General features: G+C 50.3%; 1 protein-coding gene across 5 annotated transcripts in view; it reads right to left on the reverse strand.

Moving 5' to 3' along the window:
• The window catches only part of OGG1 (8-oxoguanine DNA glycosylase), a 56,958-nt gene extending 41,301 nt beyond the window's left edge, over positions 1–15,657 (reverse strand). Inside the window, exons 1-3 of one of the 5 annotated variants that reach the window (XM_063940984.1) lie at positions 15,555–15,657; positions 14,526–14,633; positions 5,065–5,120 (exon numbers count right to left, since the gene is read on the reverse strand). The gene's annotated coding sequence lies outside the window, so the exon portion shown is untranslated. Of the gene's footprint in view, positions 1–5,064; positions 5,121–14,525; positions 14,634–15,208; positions 15,282–15,447 lie in introns of those variants that run through there. The other 4 variants (XM_063940986.1, XM_063940985.1, XM_063940987.1 and 1 more) reach the window with 4 other exon arrangements.
• Positions 15,658–15,989: the final 332 nt, after the last annotated feature.

Consider the following 15,989-nt stretch of genomic DNA (forward strand, 5'->3'; position numbering starts at 1 on the left):
CCCTGTGTGACTGCTCCCCAGCCTCGCAGGCTGGCATCCGTGGTCACCAGGACCCAGTCCTGAATGCCGAATCTGCGGCCCTCTAGAAGATGAGCACTCTGCAACCACCACAGGAGGGACACCCTTGTCCTTGGTGACAGGGTTATCTGCTGATGCATCTGAAGATGCGACCCGGACCATTTGTCCAGCAGGTCCCACTGGAAAGTTCTTGCGTGGAATCTGCCGAATGGGATTGCTTCGTAGGAAGCCACCATTTTACCCAGAACCCTTGTGCATTGATGCACTGAGAGTTGGCTCGGTTTTAGGAGGTTCCTGACTAGCTCGGATAACTCCCTGGCTTTCTCCTCCGGGAGAAACACCTTTTTCTGGACTGTGTCCAGGATCATCCCTAGGAACAGAAGACGAGTCGTCGGAACCAGCTGCGATTTTGGAATATTGAAAATCCAATCGTGCTGCCGCAACACTACCTGAGATAGTGCTACACCGACCTCCAACTGTTCCCTGGATCTTACCCTTATCAGGGAATCGTCCAAGTAAGGGATAACTAAAATTCCCTTCCTTCGAAGGAATATCATCATTTCGGCCATTACCTTGGTAAAGACCCGGGGTGCCGTGGACCATCCATACGGCAGCGTCTGAACTGATAGTGACAGTTCTGTACCATAAACCTGAGGTACCCTTGGTGAGAAGGGTAAATTGGGACATGAAGGTAAGCATCCTTGATGTCCCGAGACATCATGTAGTCCCCTTCTTCCAGGTTCGCAATCACTGCTCTGAGTGACTCAATCTTGAATTTGAACCTCTGTATGTAAGTGTTCAAAGATTTTAGATTTAGAATCGGTCTCACCGAGCCGTCCGGCTTCGGTACCACAACAGTGTGGAATAATACCCCGTTCCCTGTTGCAGGAGGGGTACCTTGATTATCACCTGCTGGGAATACAGCTTGTGAATGGCTTCCAAAACTGTCTCCCTGTCAGAAGGAGACATCGGTAAAGCCGACTTTAGGAAACGGCGAGGGGGAGACGTCTCGAATTCCAATTTGTACCCCTGAGATATCACCTGAAGGATCCAGGGGTCTACTTGCGAGTGAGCCCACTGCGCGCTGAAATTCATTGAGACGGGCCCCCCACCGTGCCTGATTCTGCTTGTAAAGCCCCAGCGTCATACTGAGGGCTTGGCAGAGGCGGGAGAGGGTTTCTGTTCCTGGGAACTGGCTGATTTCTGCAGCCTTTTTCCTCTCCCTCTGTCACGGGGCAGAAATGAGGAACCTTTTGCCCGCTTGTCCACGAAAAGACTGCGCCTGATAATACGGCGTCTTCTCATGTTGAGAGGCGACCTGGGGTACACACGTGGATTTCCCAGCTGTTGCCGTGGCCACCAGGTCTGAAAGACCGACCCCAAATAACTCCTCCCCTTAATAAGGCAATACTTCCAAATGCCGTTTTGGAATCCGCATCACCTGACCACTGTCGTGTCCATAACCCTCTACTGGTAGAAATGGACAACGCACTTAGACTTGATGCCAGTCGGCAAATATTCCGCTGTGCATCACGCATATATAGAAATGCATCTTTCAAATGCTCTATAGGCAATAATATCTATCTAGGGTATCAATATTTTCAGTCAGGGAATCCGACCACGCCAACCCAGCACTGCACATCCAGGCTGAGGCGATTGCTGGTCGCAGTATAACACCAGTATGTGTGTAAATACATTTTAGGATACCCTCCTGCTTTCTATCAGCAGGATCCTTAAGGGCGGCCATCTCAGGAGAGGGTAGAGCCCTTGTTCTTACAAGCGTGTGAGCGCTTTATCCACCCTAGGGGGTGTTTCCCAATGCACCCTAACCTCTGGCGGGAAAGGATATAATGCCAATAACATTTTAGAAATTATCAGTTGTTATCGGGGGAAACCCACGCATCATCACACACCTCATTTAATTTCTCAGATTCAGGAAAACTACAGGTAGTTTTTCCTCACCGAACATAATACCCCTTTTTGGTGGTACTCGTATTATCAGAAATGTGTAAAACATTTTTCATTGCCTCAATCATGTAACGTGTGGCCCTACTGGAAGTCACATTTGTCTCTTCACCGTCGACACTGGAGTCAGTATCCGTGTCGGCGTCTATATCTGCCATCTGAGGTAACGGGCGCTTTAGAGCCCCTGACGGCCTATGAGACGTCTGGACAGGCACAAGCTGAGTAGCCGGCTGTCTCATGTCAACCACTGTCTTTTATACAGAGCTGACACTGTCACGTAATTCCTTTCAACAGTTCATCCACTCAGGTGTCGACCCCCTAGGGGGTGACATCACTATTACAGGCAATCTGCTCCGTCTCCACATCATTTTTCTCCTCATACATGTCGACACAAATGTACCGACACACAGCACACACACAGGGAATGCTCTGATAGAGGACAGGACCCCACTAGCCCTTTGGGGAGACAGAGGGAGAGTTTGCCAGCACACACCAGAGCGCTATATATATACAGGGATAACCTTATATAAGTGTTTTTCCCCTTATAGCTGCTGTATTGTTAATACTGCGCCTAATTAGTGCCCCCCTCTCTTTTTTAACCCTTTCTGTAGTGTAGTGACTGCAGGGGAGAGCCAGGGGAGCTTCCCTCCAACTGAGCTGTGAGGGAAAATGGCGCCAGTGTGCTGAGGAGATAGGCTCCGCCCCTTTTTCGCGGACTTTTCTCCTGCTTTTTTATGGATTCTGGCAGGGGTTAAAATTCATCCATATAGCCCTGGGGGCTATATGTGATGTATTTTCGCCAGCCAAGGTGTTTTTATTGCTGCTCAGGGCGCCCCCCCCTAGCGCCCTGCACCCTCAGTGACCGAAGTGTGAAGTGTGCTGAGGAGCAATGGCGCACAGCTGCAGTGCTGTGCGCTACCTTGGTGAAGACAGGACGTCTTCTGCCGCCGATTTTCAGGACCTCTTCTGTCTTCTGGCTCTGTAAGAAGGCCGGCGGCGCGGCTCTGGGACCCATCCATGGCTGGGCCTGTGATCGTCCCTCTGGAGCTAATGTCCAGTAGCCTAAGAAGCCCAATCCACTCTGCACGCAGGTGAGTTCGCTTCTTCTCCCCTTAGTCCCTCGATGCAGTGAGCCTGTTTCCAGCAGGTCTGACTGAAAATAAAAAACCTAAAACTAAACTTTTCACTAAGCAGCTCAGGAGAGCCACCTAGTGTGCACCCTTCTCGTTCGGGCACAAAAATCTAACTGAGGCTTGGAGGAGGGTCATAGGGGGAGGAGCCAGTGCACACCAGGTAGTTCTAAAGCTTTACTTTTGTGCCCAGTCTCCTGCGGAGCCGCTATTCCCCATGGTCCTTACGGAGTCCCCAGCATCCACTTAGGACGTTAGAGAAACAGGATTTACATGTTAAAGTCCAATCTCATGGTCAGTTCATGCACGTGTATGATTTCCAATTCTGTGTTTCTATGGACACAATGCTTCTGCCTCTGCACTGGTTGGGAGGGAGTGATCAGGCTCCGGTGGATTACATCACAAAGTATGTGTGGGCCCCTGGTTCTAGGCATAGAATATGGCTGGGGCAAAATCTCATGTTTCTCAGAAAATGCAATAATAATTAAAAGAAGGAAATTATTGTGTTGTGTTCTGATGTTTGCTAAATTAAGCTGCAGGTTTCTATGGTCCCTTGTGTTACGTTTGGGCATTGCATTTTTTTCATTATGCATATAGGGGAAGGCATAACATGAATTTAGAGTGCGTCATGCTGCATTCACTCGTCTTTTCATATTAGTTATGGAGGAAAAAATGTCTCAAGCGGACTAGATATTTATGACAATGACCAAACCAGAATACATTTCACTTATTGAAGAGCTGGTGAAGAATGCAGTCAGGCCAATTTTAAGTGCAACAGATGCCTGAATATGCTGGAAGGAGCCATGTTGGCAGCTAAATGACTATTCATGACCATGCAGCCAATCAGTTCAGCTACGAGCAAGTGGCATCCCGTTGGCTAGGTTTCCAGGCACCTGGGGGTGGCCTGTACTTTCTCCCCAGGCAGCCTTGTGCACAGGGGTCCCTCTGTCCACTGATTGCAATGATAAATATGAAAAGAGGTCTCCAGCCGAATGCATGTGAACAGTGCAACCGTGCAGATGGAACGGTTTAAAGAGACGGGCTGCATTACCCCCTGCATTTTTCTATGCCAGAACTCTATAAAAGAAGTGGCCTATGAGCGCAAAAGTGTGCATCATCTAAACCTCCTAGCACTTATGATATTCCTAGTACCTTCATCTTGGAATAATTGTTTTTTCTTAAAAGATAAATTATTGAGGTAAAAGATGCTTGAATTAGCTTGTATCCTGTGACTACCATGTAGCCACATAATCATTCATTCTCTGGCCTGCCCAGTGTCTACAAGCTCAGTCAACTGCCCACTAACATGGACAGCACTGCTCCATAGAAAATGGGGGGAATTAGCTGATACCAACCATGAGGTGTTGTGCAAAAGTCATCCTGTATACTAGTCAGTGAGCCTCCCTCCTAAAATGGAGTAGGAAGAGGCGGTAACAGGCGGATACTGGTGGTTCTGTACCCATAGATATCTATTCTCATCATAGAGATCTATTCTCATCAAGTGGTGGCTTAACACAGGAGACACTAACTAATCTCCTATATAATAGCCCTGTGATTCTGTGCCTGGCCCTCTAACGCTAGGCGTGGCTAGGAGCTCTCATTGGGTTAGTGGCAGGTCTATCACACCCAGTCCACACCTGATTGGGTGAGAAACGCCCTCCCACACAGGTTACATCCAATGGGAGGCTCTGCCCTTTGCCTGCTGTGTTTTCACAGAGCAGGATTAGCAATTGGACTGATGGAGCTGCAGCTCCAGGCCCACACCCCAAAATAGTCTCCACTGCATCTGCAGCATCACACCCTCCAACAATTTACACATAAACACTGATACACATGCAAAAAGGGGCGTGGCCACGGGTACAGCGCCGTGGCCACGCCCCCTTTCCTATACTTTCAATGGAAGCTTGGAGAGTCGAAAAACGGTACAGACCATAAAAAAAAGAGACTGTACCTGACAGAAAGGTGCAGCTGGAGGGTGTGTCACTGCACCTGCAGCAAGTCTCTGCGCTGTAGAGAGGGGGAAAAATAAGAATTTACTTACCGATAATTCTATTTCTCATAGTCCGTAGTGGATGCTGGGAACTCCGTAAGGACCATGGGGAATAGCGGCTCCGCAGGAGACTGGGCACAAAAGTAAAAGCTTTATGACTAGCTGGTGTGCACTGGCTCCTCCCCCTATGACCCTCCTCCAAGCCTCAGTTAGGATACTGTGCCCGGACGAGCGTACATAATAAGGAAGGATCTTGAATCCCGGGTAAGACTCATACCAGCCACACCAATCACACCGTACAACTTGTGATCTGAACCCAGTTAACAGTATGATAAACGTAGGAGCCTCTGAAAAGATGGCTCACAACAATAAACAACCCGATTTTTGTAACAATAACTATATACAAGTATTGCAGACAATCCGCACTTGGGATGGGCGCCCAGCATCCACTACGGACTATGAGAAATAGAATTATCGGTAAGTAAATTCTTATTTTCTCTGACGTCCTAGTGGATGCTGGGAACTCCGTAAGGACCATGGGGATTATACCAAAGCTCCCAAACGGGCGGGAGAGTGCGGATGACTCTGCAGCACCGAATGAGAGAACTCCAGGTCCTCCTCAGCCAGGGTATCGAATTTGTAAAATTTAGCAAACGTGTTTGCCCCTGACCAAGTAGCTGCTCGGCAAAGTTGTAAAGCCGAGACCCCTCGGGCAGCCGCCCAAGATGAGCCCACCTTCCTTGTGGAATGGGCTTTTACAGATTTAGGCTGTGGCAGGCCTGCCACAGAATGTGCAAGCTGAATCGTACTACAAATCCAACGAGCAATCGTCTGCTTAGAAGCAGGAGCACCCAGCTTGTTGGGTGCATACAGGATAAACAGCGAGTCAGATTTTCTGACTCCAGCCGTCCTGGAAACATATATTTTCAGGGCCCTGACTACGTTTAGCAACTTGGAGTCCTCCAAGTCCCTAGTAGCCGCAGGCACCACAATAGGCTGGTTCATGTGAAACGCTGAAACCACCTTAGGGAGAAATTGAGGGCGAGTCCTCAGTTCTGCCCTGTCTGAATGAAAAATCAGGTAAGGGCTTTTATATGATAAAGCCGACAATTCTGAGACACGCCTGGCTGAAGCCAGGGCTAACAGCATGACCACTTTCCATGCGAGATATTTTAATTCCACAGTGGTGAGTGGTTCAAACCAATGTGACTTTAGGAGACTCAACACTACATTGAGATCCCAAGGTGCCACTGGAGGCACAAAAGGAGGCTGTATATGCAGTACCCCTTTGACAAACATCTGAACTTCAGGCACTGAAGCCAGTTCTTTTTGGAAGAATATTGACAGGGCCGAAATTTGAACCTTAATGGACCCTAATTTTAGGCCCATAGATAGTCCTGTTTGCAGGAAATGCAGGAAACGACCCAGTTGAAATTCCTCTGTAGGGGCCTTCTTGGCCTCACACCACGCAACATATTTTCGCCAAATGCGGTGATAATGTTTCGCGGTTACATCCTTCCTGGCCTTGATCAGGGTAGGGATGACTTCATCTGGAATGCCTTTTTCCTTCAGGATCCGGCGTTCAACCTCCATGCCGTCAAACACAGCCGCGGTAAGTCTTGGAACAGACAAGGTCCCTGCTGGAGCAGGTCCTTTCTTAGAGGTAGAGGCCACGGGTCCTCCGTGAGCATCTCTTGAAGTTCCGGGTACCAAGTCCTCCTTGGCCAATCCGGAGCCACGAGTATAGTTCTTACTCCTCTCCTTCTTATGATTCTCAATACTTTGGGTATGAGAGGCAGAGGAGGGAACACATACACTGACTGGTACACCCACGGTGTTACCAGAGCGTCCACCGCTATCGCCTGAGGGTCCCTTGACCTGGCGCAATATCTGTCTAGTTTCTTGTTGAGACGAGACGCCATCATGTCCACCTTTGGTTTTTCCCAACGGTTTACAATCACGTGGAAGACTTCTGGGTGAAGTCCCCACTCCCCCGGGTGGAGGTCGTGTCTACTGAGGAAGTCTGCTTCCCAGTTGTCCACTCCCGGAATGAACACCGCTGACAGTGCTGTCACATAATTTTCCGCCCAGCGAAGAATTCTTGCAGCTTCTGCCATTGCCCTCCTGCTTCTTGTGCCGCCCTGTCTGTTTACGTGGGCGACTGCCGTGATGTTGTCCGATTGGATCAATACCGACTGACCCTGAAGCAGAGGCCTTGCTTGACTTAGGGCATTGTAAATTGCCCTTAGTTCCAGGATATTTATGTGAAGAGACGTTTCCATGCTTGACCACAAGCCCTGGAAATTTTTTCCCTGTGTGACTGCTCCCCAGCCTCTCAGGCTGGCATCCGTGGTCACCAGAATCCAATCCTGAATGCCGAATCTGCGGCCCTCTAGAAGATGAGCACTCTGCAACCACCACAGGAGAGACACCCTTGTCCTTGGAGATAGGGTTATCCGCTGATGCATCTGAAGATGCGATCCGGACCATTTGTCCAGCAGATCCCACTGAAAAGTTCTTGCATGGAATCTTCCGAATGGAATCGCTTCGTAAGAAGCCACCATCTTTCCCAGGACCCTTGTGCATTGATGCACTGACACTTGTCCTGGTTTCAGGAGGTTCCTGACTAGCTCGGATAACTCCCTGGCCTTCTCCTCCGGGAGAAACACCTTTTTCTGGACTGTGTCCAGAATCATCCCTAGGAACAGTAGACGTGTTGTTGGAATCAGCTGCGATTTTGGAATATTTAGAATCCACCCTTGCTGACGTAGCACTACCTGAGATAGTGCTACTCCGACCTCTAACTGTTCTCTGGACCTTGCCCTTATCAGGAGATCGTCCAAGTAAGGGATAATTAAGACGCCTTTTCTTCGAAGAAGAATCATCATTTCGGCCATTACCTTGGTAAAGACCAGTGGTGCCGTGGACAATCCAAACGGCAGCGTCTGAAACTGATAATGACAGTTTTGTACCACAAACCTGAGGTACCCTTGGTGAGAAGGGTAGATTGGGACATGGAGATAAGCATCTTTGATGTCCAGAGACACCATATAGTCCCCTTCTTCCAGGTTCGCTATCACTGCTCTGAGTGACTCCATCTTGAATTTGAACCTTTTTATGTAAGTGTTCAATGATTTCAGATTTAAAATCGGTCTCACCGAGCCGTCCGGCTTCGGTACCACAAACAGCGTGGAGTAATACCCCTTTCCCTGTTGTAGGAGGGGTACCTCGATTATCACCTGCTGGGAATACAGCTTGTGAATAGCTTCCAATACTGCCTCCCTGTCGGAGGGAGACGTTGGTAGAGCAGACTTCAGGAACCGGCGAGGGGGAGACGTCTCGAATTCCAATTTGTACCCCTGTGATACTACCTGCAGGATCCAGGGGTCCACTTGCGAGTGAGCCCACTTGCGCGTTGAAATTTTTGAGACGGGCCCCCACCGTGCCTGAGTCCGCTTGTAAAGCCCCAGCGTCATGCTGAAGACTTGGCAGAAGCGGGGGAGGGCTTCTGATCCTGGGAAGAGGCTGCCTGCTGCAGTCTTTTTCCCCTTCCTCTGCCCCGGGGCAGAAATGAGTGGCCTTTTGCCCGCTTGCCCTTATGGGGACGAAAGGACTGAGTTTGAAAAGACGGTGTCTTTTTCTGCTGAGAGGTGACCTGGGGTAAAAAGGTGGATTTCCCAGCCGTCGCCGTGGCCACCAGGTCCGATAGACCGACCCCAAATAACTCCTCCCCTTTATATGGCAAAACTTATATATGCCGTTTGGAATCCGCATCACCTGACCACTGTCGTGTCCATAAACTTCTTCTGGCAGAAATGGACAGAGCACTTACTCTTGATGCCAGGGTGCAAATATCCCTCTGTGCATCTCGCATATATAGTAATGCATCCTTTAAATGCTCTATAGTCAATAATATACTGTCCCTATCCAGGGTATCAATATTTTCAGTCAGGGAATCCGACCAAGCCACTCCAGCGCTGCACATCCAGGCTGAGGCGATTGCTGGTCGTAGTATAACACCAGTATGTGTGTATATACCCTTTAGGATATTTTCCAGCTTTCTATCAGCTGGTTCCTTGAGGGCGGCCGTATCAGGAGACGGCAACGCCACTTGTTTTGATAAGCGTGTGAGCGCCTTATCTACCCTAGGGGGTGTTTCCCAACGCGCCCTAACCTCTGGCGGGAAAGGGTATAATGCCAATAATTTATTAGAAATCAGCAGTTTTTTATCGGGGGAAACCCACGCTTTGTCACACACCTCATTTAATTCATCTGATTCAGGAAAAACTATGGGTAGTTTTTTCACACCCCACATAATACCCCTTTTTGTGGTACTTGTAGTATCAGAAATGTTCAAAGCCTCCTTCATTGCCGTGATCATGTAACGTGTGGCCCTACTGGACATTACGTTTGTCTCGTCACCGTCGACGCTGGAGTCAGTATCCGTGTCTGGGTCTGTGTCGACCATCTGAGGTAAGGGGCGCTTTAGAGCCCCTGACGGTGTTTGAGACGCCTGGACAGGCACTAACTGATTTGCCGGCTGTCTCATGTCGTCAACAGTTTTTTGCAAAGTGCTGACACTGTCACGTAATTCCTTCCATACGACCATCCAGTCAGGTGTCGACTCCCTAGGGGGTGACATCACTATTACAGGCAATTGCTCCGCCTCCACATCATTTTCCTCCTCATACATGTCGACACAATCGTACCGACACACAGCACACACACAGGGAATGCTCTGATAGAGGACAGGACCCCACGAGCCCTTTGGGGAGACAGAGGGAGAGTTTGCCAGCACACCAGAGCGCTATATATATATATACAGGGATAACCTTATATAAGTGTTTCTCCCTTCTATAGCTGCTGTATTTGTATTATCTGCCAATTAGTGCCCCCCCTCTCTTGTTTTACCCTGATTCTGTAGCAGGACTGCAGGGGAGAGTCAGGGAGCCGTCCTTCCAGCGGAGCTGTGAGGGAAAATGGCGCTTGTGTGCTGAGGAGATAGGCTCCGCCCCCTTTTCGGCTGCCTTTTCTCCCGCATTTTTTAGGAAAACTGGCAGGGGTTAAATGCATCCATATAGCCCAGGAGCTATATGTGATGCATTTCTTTAGCCATATAAGGTTTAAAACGTGTTTTATTGCGTCTCAGGGCGCTCCCCCCCAGCGCCCTGCACCCTCAGTGACCGGAGTGTGAAGTGTGCTGAGAGCAATGGCGCACAGCTGCAGTGCTGTGCGCTACCTTATTGAAGACAGGAACGTCTTCTGCCGCCGATTTTTCCGGACCTCTTCGATCTTCTGGCTCTGTAAGGGGGCCGGCGGCGCGGCTCCGGGACCCATCCAAGCTGAGCCTGTGATCGTCCCTCTGGAGCTAATGTCCAGTAGCCAAGAAGCCCAATCCACTCTGCATGCAGGTGAGTTCGCTTCTTCTCCCCTTAGTCCCACGATGCAGTGAGCCTGTTGCCAGCAGGTCTCACTGAAAATAAAAAACCTATTTAAAACTTTTACTCTAAGCAGCTCAGGAGAGCTACCTAGCATGCACCCTTCTCGGCCGGGCACAAAAATCTAACTGAGGCTTGGAGGAGGGTCATAGGGGGAGGAGCCAGTGCACACCAGCTAGTCATAAAGCTTTTACTTTTGTGCCCAGTCTCCTGCGGAGCCGCAATTCCCCATGGTCCTTACGGAGTTCCCAGCATCCACTAGGACGTCAGAGAAACATCCTTTTACTGCAGCGTCCTATGGGGGTCATTCCAAGTTGATCGCTAGCTGCATTCGTTCGCTGTGCAGCGATCAGGCAAAAACTCGGCACTTCTGCGCATGCGTATGCAGCGCAATGCGCACGTGCGGCATACTATTACAACGAACGATGTCGTTTTACACAGGGTCTAGCGATACTTTTCAGTCGCAAAGGTAGCCGCAGAGTGATTGACAGGAAGAGGGCGTTTCTGGGTGTCAACTGACCGTTTTCAGGGAGTGTTCGGAAAAACGCAGGCGTGGCTGGGCGAACGCAGGGCGTGTTCATGACGTCAAATCAGGAACTGAATGGTCTGAAGTGATCGCAAGCGCCGAGTAGGTCTGAAGCTACTCTGAAACTGCACAAAATATTTTTGGACCCGCTCTCCGATCCCTTCGTTTACACTTCTGCTAAGCTAAAATACACTCCCAGTGGGCGGCGGCATAGCGTTTGCACGGCTGCTAAAAACTGCTAGCGAACTATCAACTTGGAATGACCACCAATGTATTGCTGCCAGTCCACCTGCCCCCTCCGGCAGCAACAATCCCCACTCCCTAGCCGCGCCGCAGGTGGAAAAAAAGCTGCTGCGGCCACCGGCATAGATGTGTATGAAAGCGGCGCAGCGGAAGGCTTTCATAGGCCTCCCTGCACCGCATACTCTCTGAGCCCCGGAGCCTCCTCTGCGTGTGATGTCACAGAAGTGCCTCCCCGCCACAGCCGCGCCCAGATCCCCAGAGGCCCTGACTCTGCAACACAGCACCTGGGCTGCCGGCCTGGAAGCCCCGAGATGGTTAATGTAGCGGATAGAGGGGGTGATATCGCGGAGGGTAATGTCTGGACTCTGAATCAATGTAAAAGGTGACAGTGCAGCGCAGTACAGTGGGTGTGCAGTCAGGGCCGTTGCTAGAGTGTTCAGCGCCCCCCTGCAAACTATAAATTTTCACCCTTGCATACTTTACAAACGCACAGCGCACATAATGACCCCTGTAGTAGAGACACTTACACATGTAACGCCCCCTTAACCAGTGACACTTACACATGTCACGCCCCCCCTGTACCAGTGACGCTTACACACGTAATGCCCCCTCTACCAGTACCGCTTACACACGTAACGCCACCTGTACCAGTGACACTTACACACGTAACGCCCCCTGTACCAGTGCCTCTTACACACGTAACGCCCCCTGTACCAGTGCCGCTTACACACATAATGCCCCCTGTACCAGTGCCGCTTAGACACGTAATGCCCCCTGTACCAGTGCCGCTTAGACACGTAATGCCTCCTGTACCAGTGATGCTTACACACGTAATGCCCCCTCTACCAGTACCGCTTACACACATAACGCCCCCCCCCCCCCGTACCAGTGACGCTTACACACGTAATGCCCCCTCTACCAGTACCGCTTACACACGTAACGCCCCCTGTACCAGTGCCGCTTACACACGCAACGCCCCCTGTACCAGTGCCGCTTACACACATAATGCCCCCTGTACCAGTGCCGCTTAGACACGTAATGCCCCCTGTACCAGTGCCGCTTAGACACGTAATGCCTCCTGTACCAGTGACGCTTACACACGTAATGCCCCCTCTACCAGTACCGCTTACACACATAACGCCCCCTGTACCAGTGACGCTTACACACGTAATGCCCCCTGTACCAGTGACGCTTACACACATAACGCCCCCTGTACCAGTGACGCTTACACACGTAACGCCCCCTGTACCAGTGACGCTTACACACATAACGCCCCCTGTACCAGTGACGCTTACACACGTAACGCCCCCTGTACCAGTGACGCTTACACACATTATGCAGACAGTCACACATACACACACACACACACACACACACACACACACACACACACACACACACGACACATATATATACAAACACACACACACTGCACAGCACTCTCACCTTTTATATTGATTCAGGCAGTCAGTTCTGCCAGTCACTATTATTATCACCAGTGTCCCAGCGCGCCGCATTACAGGGAAGTAGACGCACTACATAAACTACAGCTCCCAGCAGCCCTTAGCGCCGAAGCATTCCGCCCCTTAGGGCTGCTGGGAGCTGTAGTTTATTGAGTGCATCTTCTTCCCTGTAATGCGGCGCATTGGGACACCGGCGCAAACAATAGTGACTGGCTGCTGTGTGAGTCTCCAGGAGAGCCACTGCCAAAGGGAGGACAGCAGCTTAGCTTCTGACAGGAGGAGAATCATTACCCGCCCCTCCCCAACTCACAGTACCTCCGAGCCCCATCCGCGGCACCCCCACACTTCCCCTCCAGCACCCGCGATAGCTCCGGACCCCCTCCCCCACCCGCAGCGACCCCGCACCCGTACCTCCCGCCGCACCACCGCATCCACCCCTCCCCCACCTGGGGCAACCCCGCAACTGCTCCTCCCCCACCCAAAGCGGCTCCGGACCACCACCCGCAGCACACACGCACCCTCCTCCACCTGCGGCTCCACCACAACCGCCCCTCCCGTGGCACCCCAGGATCCCATCCGCCTCTTCCCCGCACCCCCTACTTCCCCAACCAAAGCACCTACTAGGTGATTCACCAGGCCCTGCGTGCGTTGTTCACGCCGTTGCAAGGGGCTACGACCCCTTAACCATTGTACGCCCTTTGTCCGTGCAATATTTAACCACTCACACAATTATGATTGGATGTAATACTCCATGAAATAAAATTATTCCACGCCACAAGGGTGTGCAAGGGTTAAGGGGGCGTAGCCCCTTACGACGGTGTGAAGAGCGCCCGTAGGGCGCGATGAATCACCTAGTTATATTATATTATGGGTGTTCAAAGACCAGAGCTATTGCAGTTTTTGGAATGGGGAAGATGAGAGAGCGGGGCTGTATTCAACAGTGACAGCAGCTGAAGTTAATTAAACACAAAAAGATAACAATATGCTAAAATACTGCCATAGGCAGCACAATACAGGGAGGTGCCCTGTTCCTATGGGTACCTAAATAAAAATAGAGGCTTTGCATCTGCAAGCACATAAAGGGGGAGGAGCAATGACTTCAGAAAGAGAGTCACTTCTATCTATATCACATGGTTCCAGTGTTCCCCAGTGGATGACAGAGAGATAAAGGTCATGGCCCTCATTCCGAGTTGTTCGCTCGGTATTTTTCATCGCATCGCAGTGAAAATCCGCTTAGTACGCATGCGCAATGTTCGCACTGCGACTGCGCCAAGTAACTTTACTATGAAGAAAGTATTTTTACTCACGGCTTTTTCTTCGCTCCGGCGATCGTAATGTGATTGACAGGAAATGGGTGTTACTGGGCGGAAACACGGCGTTTCAGGGGCGTGTGGCTGAAAACGCTACCGTTTCCGGAAAAAACGCAGGAGTGGCCGGGGAAACGGTGGGAGTGCCTGGCCGAACGCTGGGTGTGTTTGTGACGTCAACCAGGAACGACAAGCACTGAACTGATCGCACAGGCAGAGTAAGTCTGGAGCTACTCTGAAACTGCTAAGTAGTTAGTAATCGCAATATTGCGAATACATCGGTCGCAATTTTAAGAAGCTAAGATTCACTCCCAGTAGGCGGCGGCTTAGCGTGTGTAACTCTGCTAAATTCGCCTTGCGACCGATCAACTCGGAATGAGGGCCCATGTCTGGTCAACGTAGCCTGGGTCCTTGCACAGAGCAATGGGAAGGGGCTTTTACTTACATGCTATTTTAGAGGGGAAATTACATAATGTCTGATGGTCCTCTAGCTTTGTCCATAATGTAATGTTCTTGGTAAATGGCCTCACGCTCTTCGGCAATAATCAGGTTCCTAAGAAAAGTTAAAATAAAAAAAAAATAACGTAATTTATGGATTGTAGACATGCTGCACAGGGTAATTCCCCAAAGGCGGATCACCCTTTCTTCCATCAGCCTGCTACGCACTAGATTGGAGCTAACTGTGTATTGCATCCACAGGGCTTATACACAGGCACCATCATCAGTTAGTAACCCCACAATATATATGTCACAAATGCTAAGTGGATTAGAGAATGCAAAACAAAAAAGTTCCCAGGCAGTCTGCACAAGATGACGAAATAGCTAATCTATTTTATGGAAAAATGTACTGAAAATGGCATTATTCCCCTCTGGTCAGCAGTCAATGATCACACTAAGTGGTTTCTGTGTGTCCCCTTGGGACATCATTTGCAGCATGATTCAGTCAAAAAGGGACCACTTACCCCAGGCATTTCCAAACTGCGGCCCTCCAGCTGTTGTGAAACTACATATCCCAGCATGCCCTGACACAGTTTTGCTGTCAGAGAATGCTAAAGCTGTGTCAGGGCATGCTGGGATGTGTAGTTTCTCAACAGCTGGAGGGCCGCAGTTTGGACATGCCTGACTTACCCACATGACATGACAGGATAGTTATACAAGTCAGGCCAGCACATCAAACATGGCGGACATGCGCCATTTTGCCGGAGGCTAAGTACACACTACAGTACTTTATGCACTGCCTTCATTACAGAGACGCTATTGGCAGGCTGACGCATATTACGTCACTACCACACCCCTACAGGGGGTTGCTGGGATATGTATCCTTTCCTGGTCTCGCAGTCACTCTGTGCACAAGATATAACACAAACCCTATGGCGCCCTGGTGCTATAGAACCAACCGAAGGGAGCGCCGCTTGTCACGTCGTGTCCGTGACTGCCCTCTGGGAAATCGGCGTGCAGCTAGGAGCTAACTTACGGGACCGTACGGAAAAACGTCCATAGACGCTACCATTTCAATATATTGCCTGGCGTGAGTGTCATGTACAGTGGCCGCGCAGGACATAATTAGAGAATATGCACACTTCGGCAGCTGTCTGCGTTATGTACGCATGCGCATTGTTATGCTTGGGGTAAGGGCGGCTTATGGATGATCAGAGAGGTACAATAGTATGCATCTTAATGGCTGCATTAGCTTTTGTAAGTATATATGTACTAGTAAGCACTCTTCTCTAACGTCCTAGTGGATGTTGGGGACTCCGTAAGGACCATGGGGAATAGACGGGCTCCGCAGGAGACTGGGCACTCTAAGAAAGATTTAGTACTACTGGTGTGCACTGGCTCCTCCCTCTATGCCCCACCTCCAGACCTCAGTTAGAATCTGTGCCCGGACAGAGCTGGGTGCTTTTAGTGA

This window comes from Pseudophryne corroboree, chromosome 9 (genome assembly GCF_028390025.1).
Source record: "Pseudophryne corroboree isolate aPseCor3 chromosome 9, aPseCor3.hap2, whole genome shotgun sequence".
Taxonomy (NCBI): Eukaryota; Metazoa; Chordata; class Amphibia; order Anura; family Myobatrachidae; genus Pseudophryne; species Pseudophryne corroboree.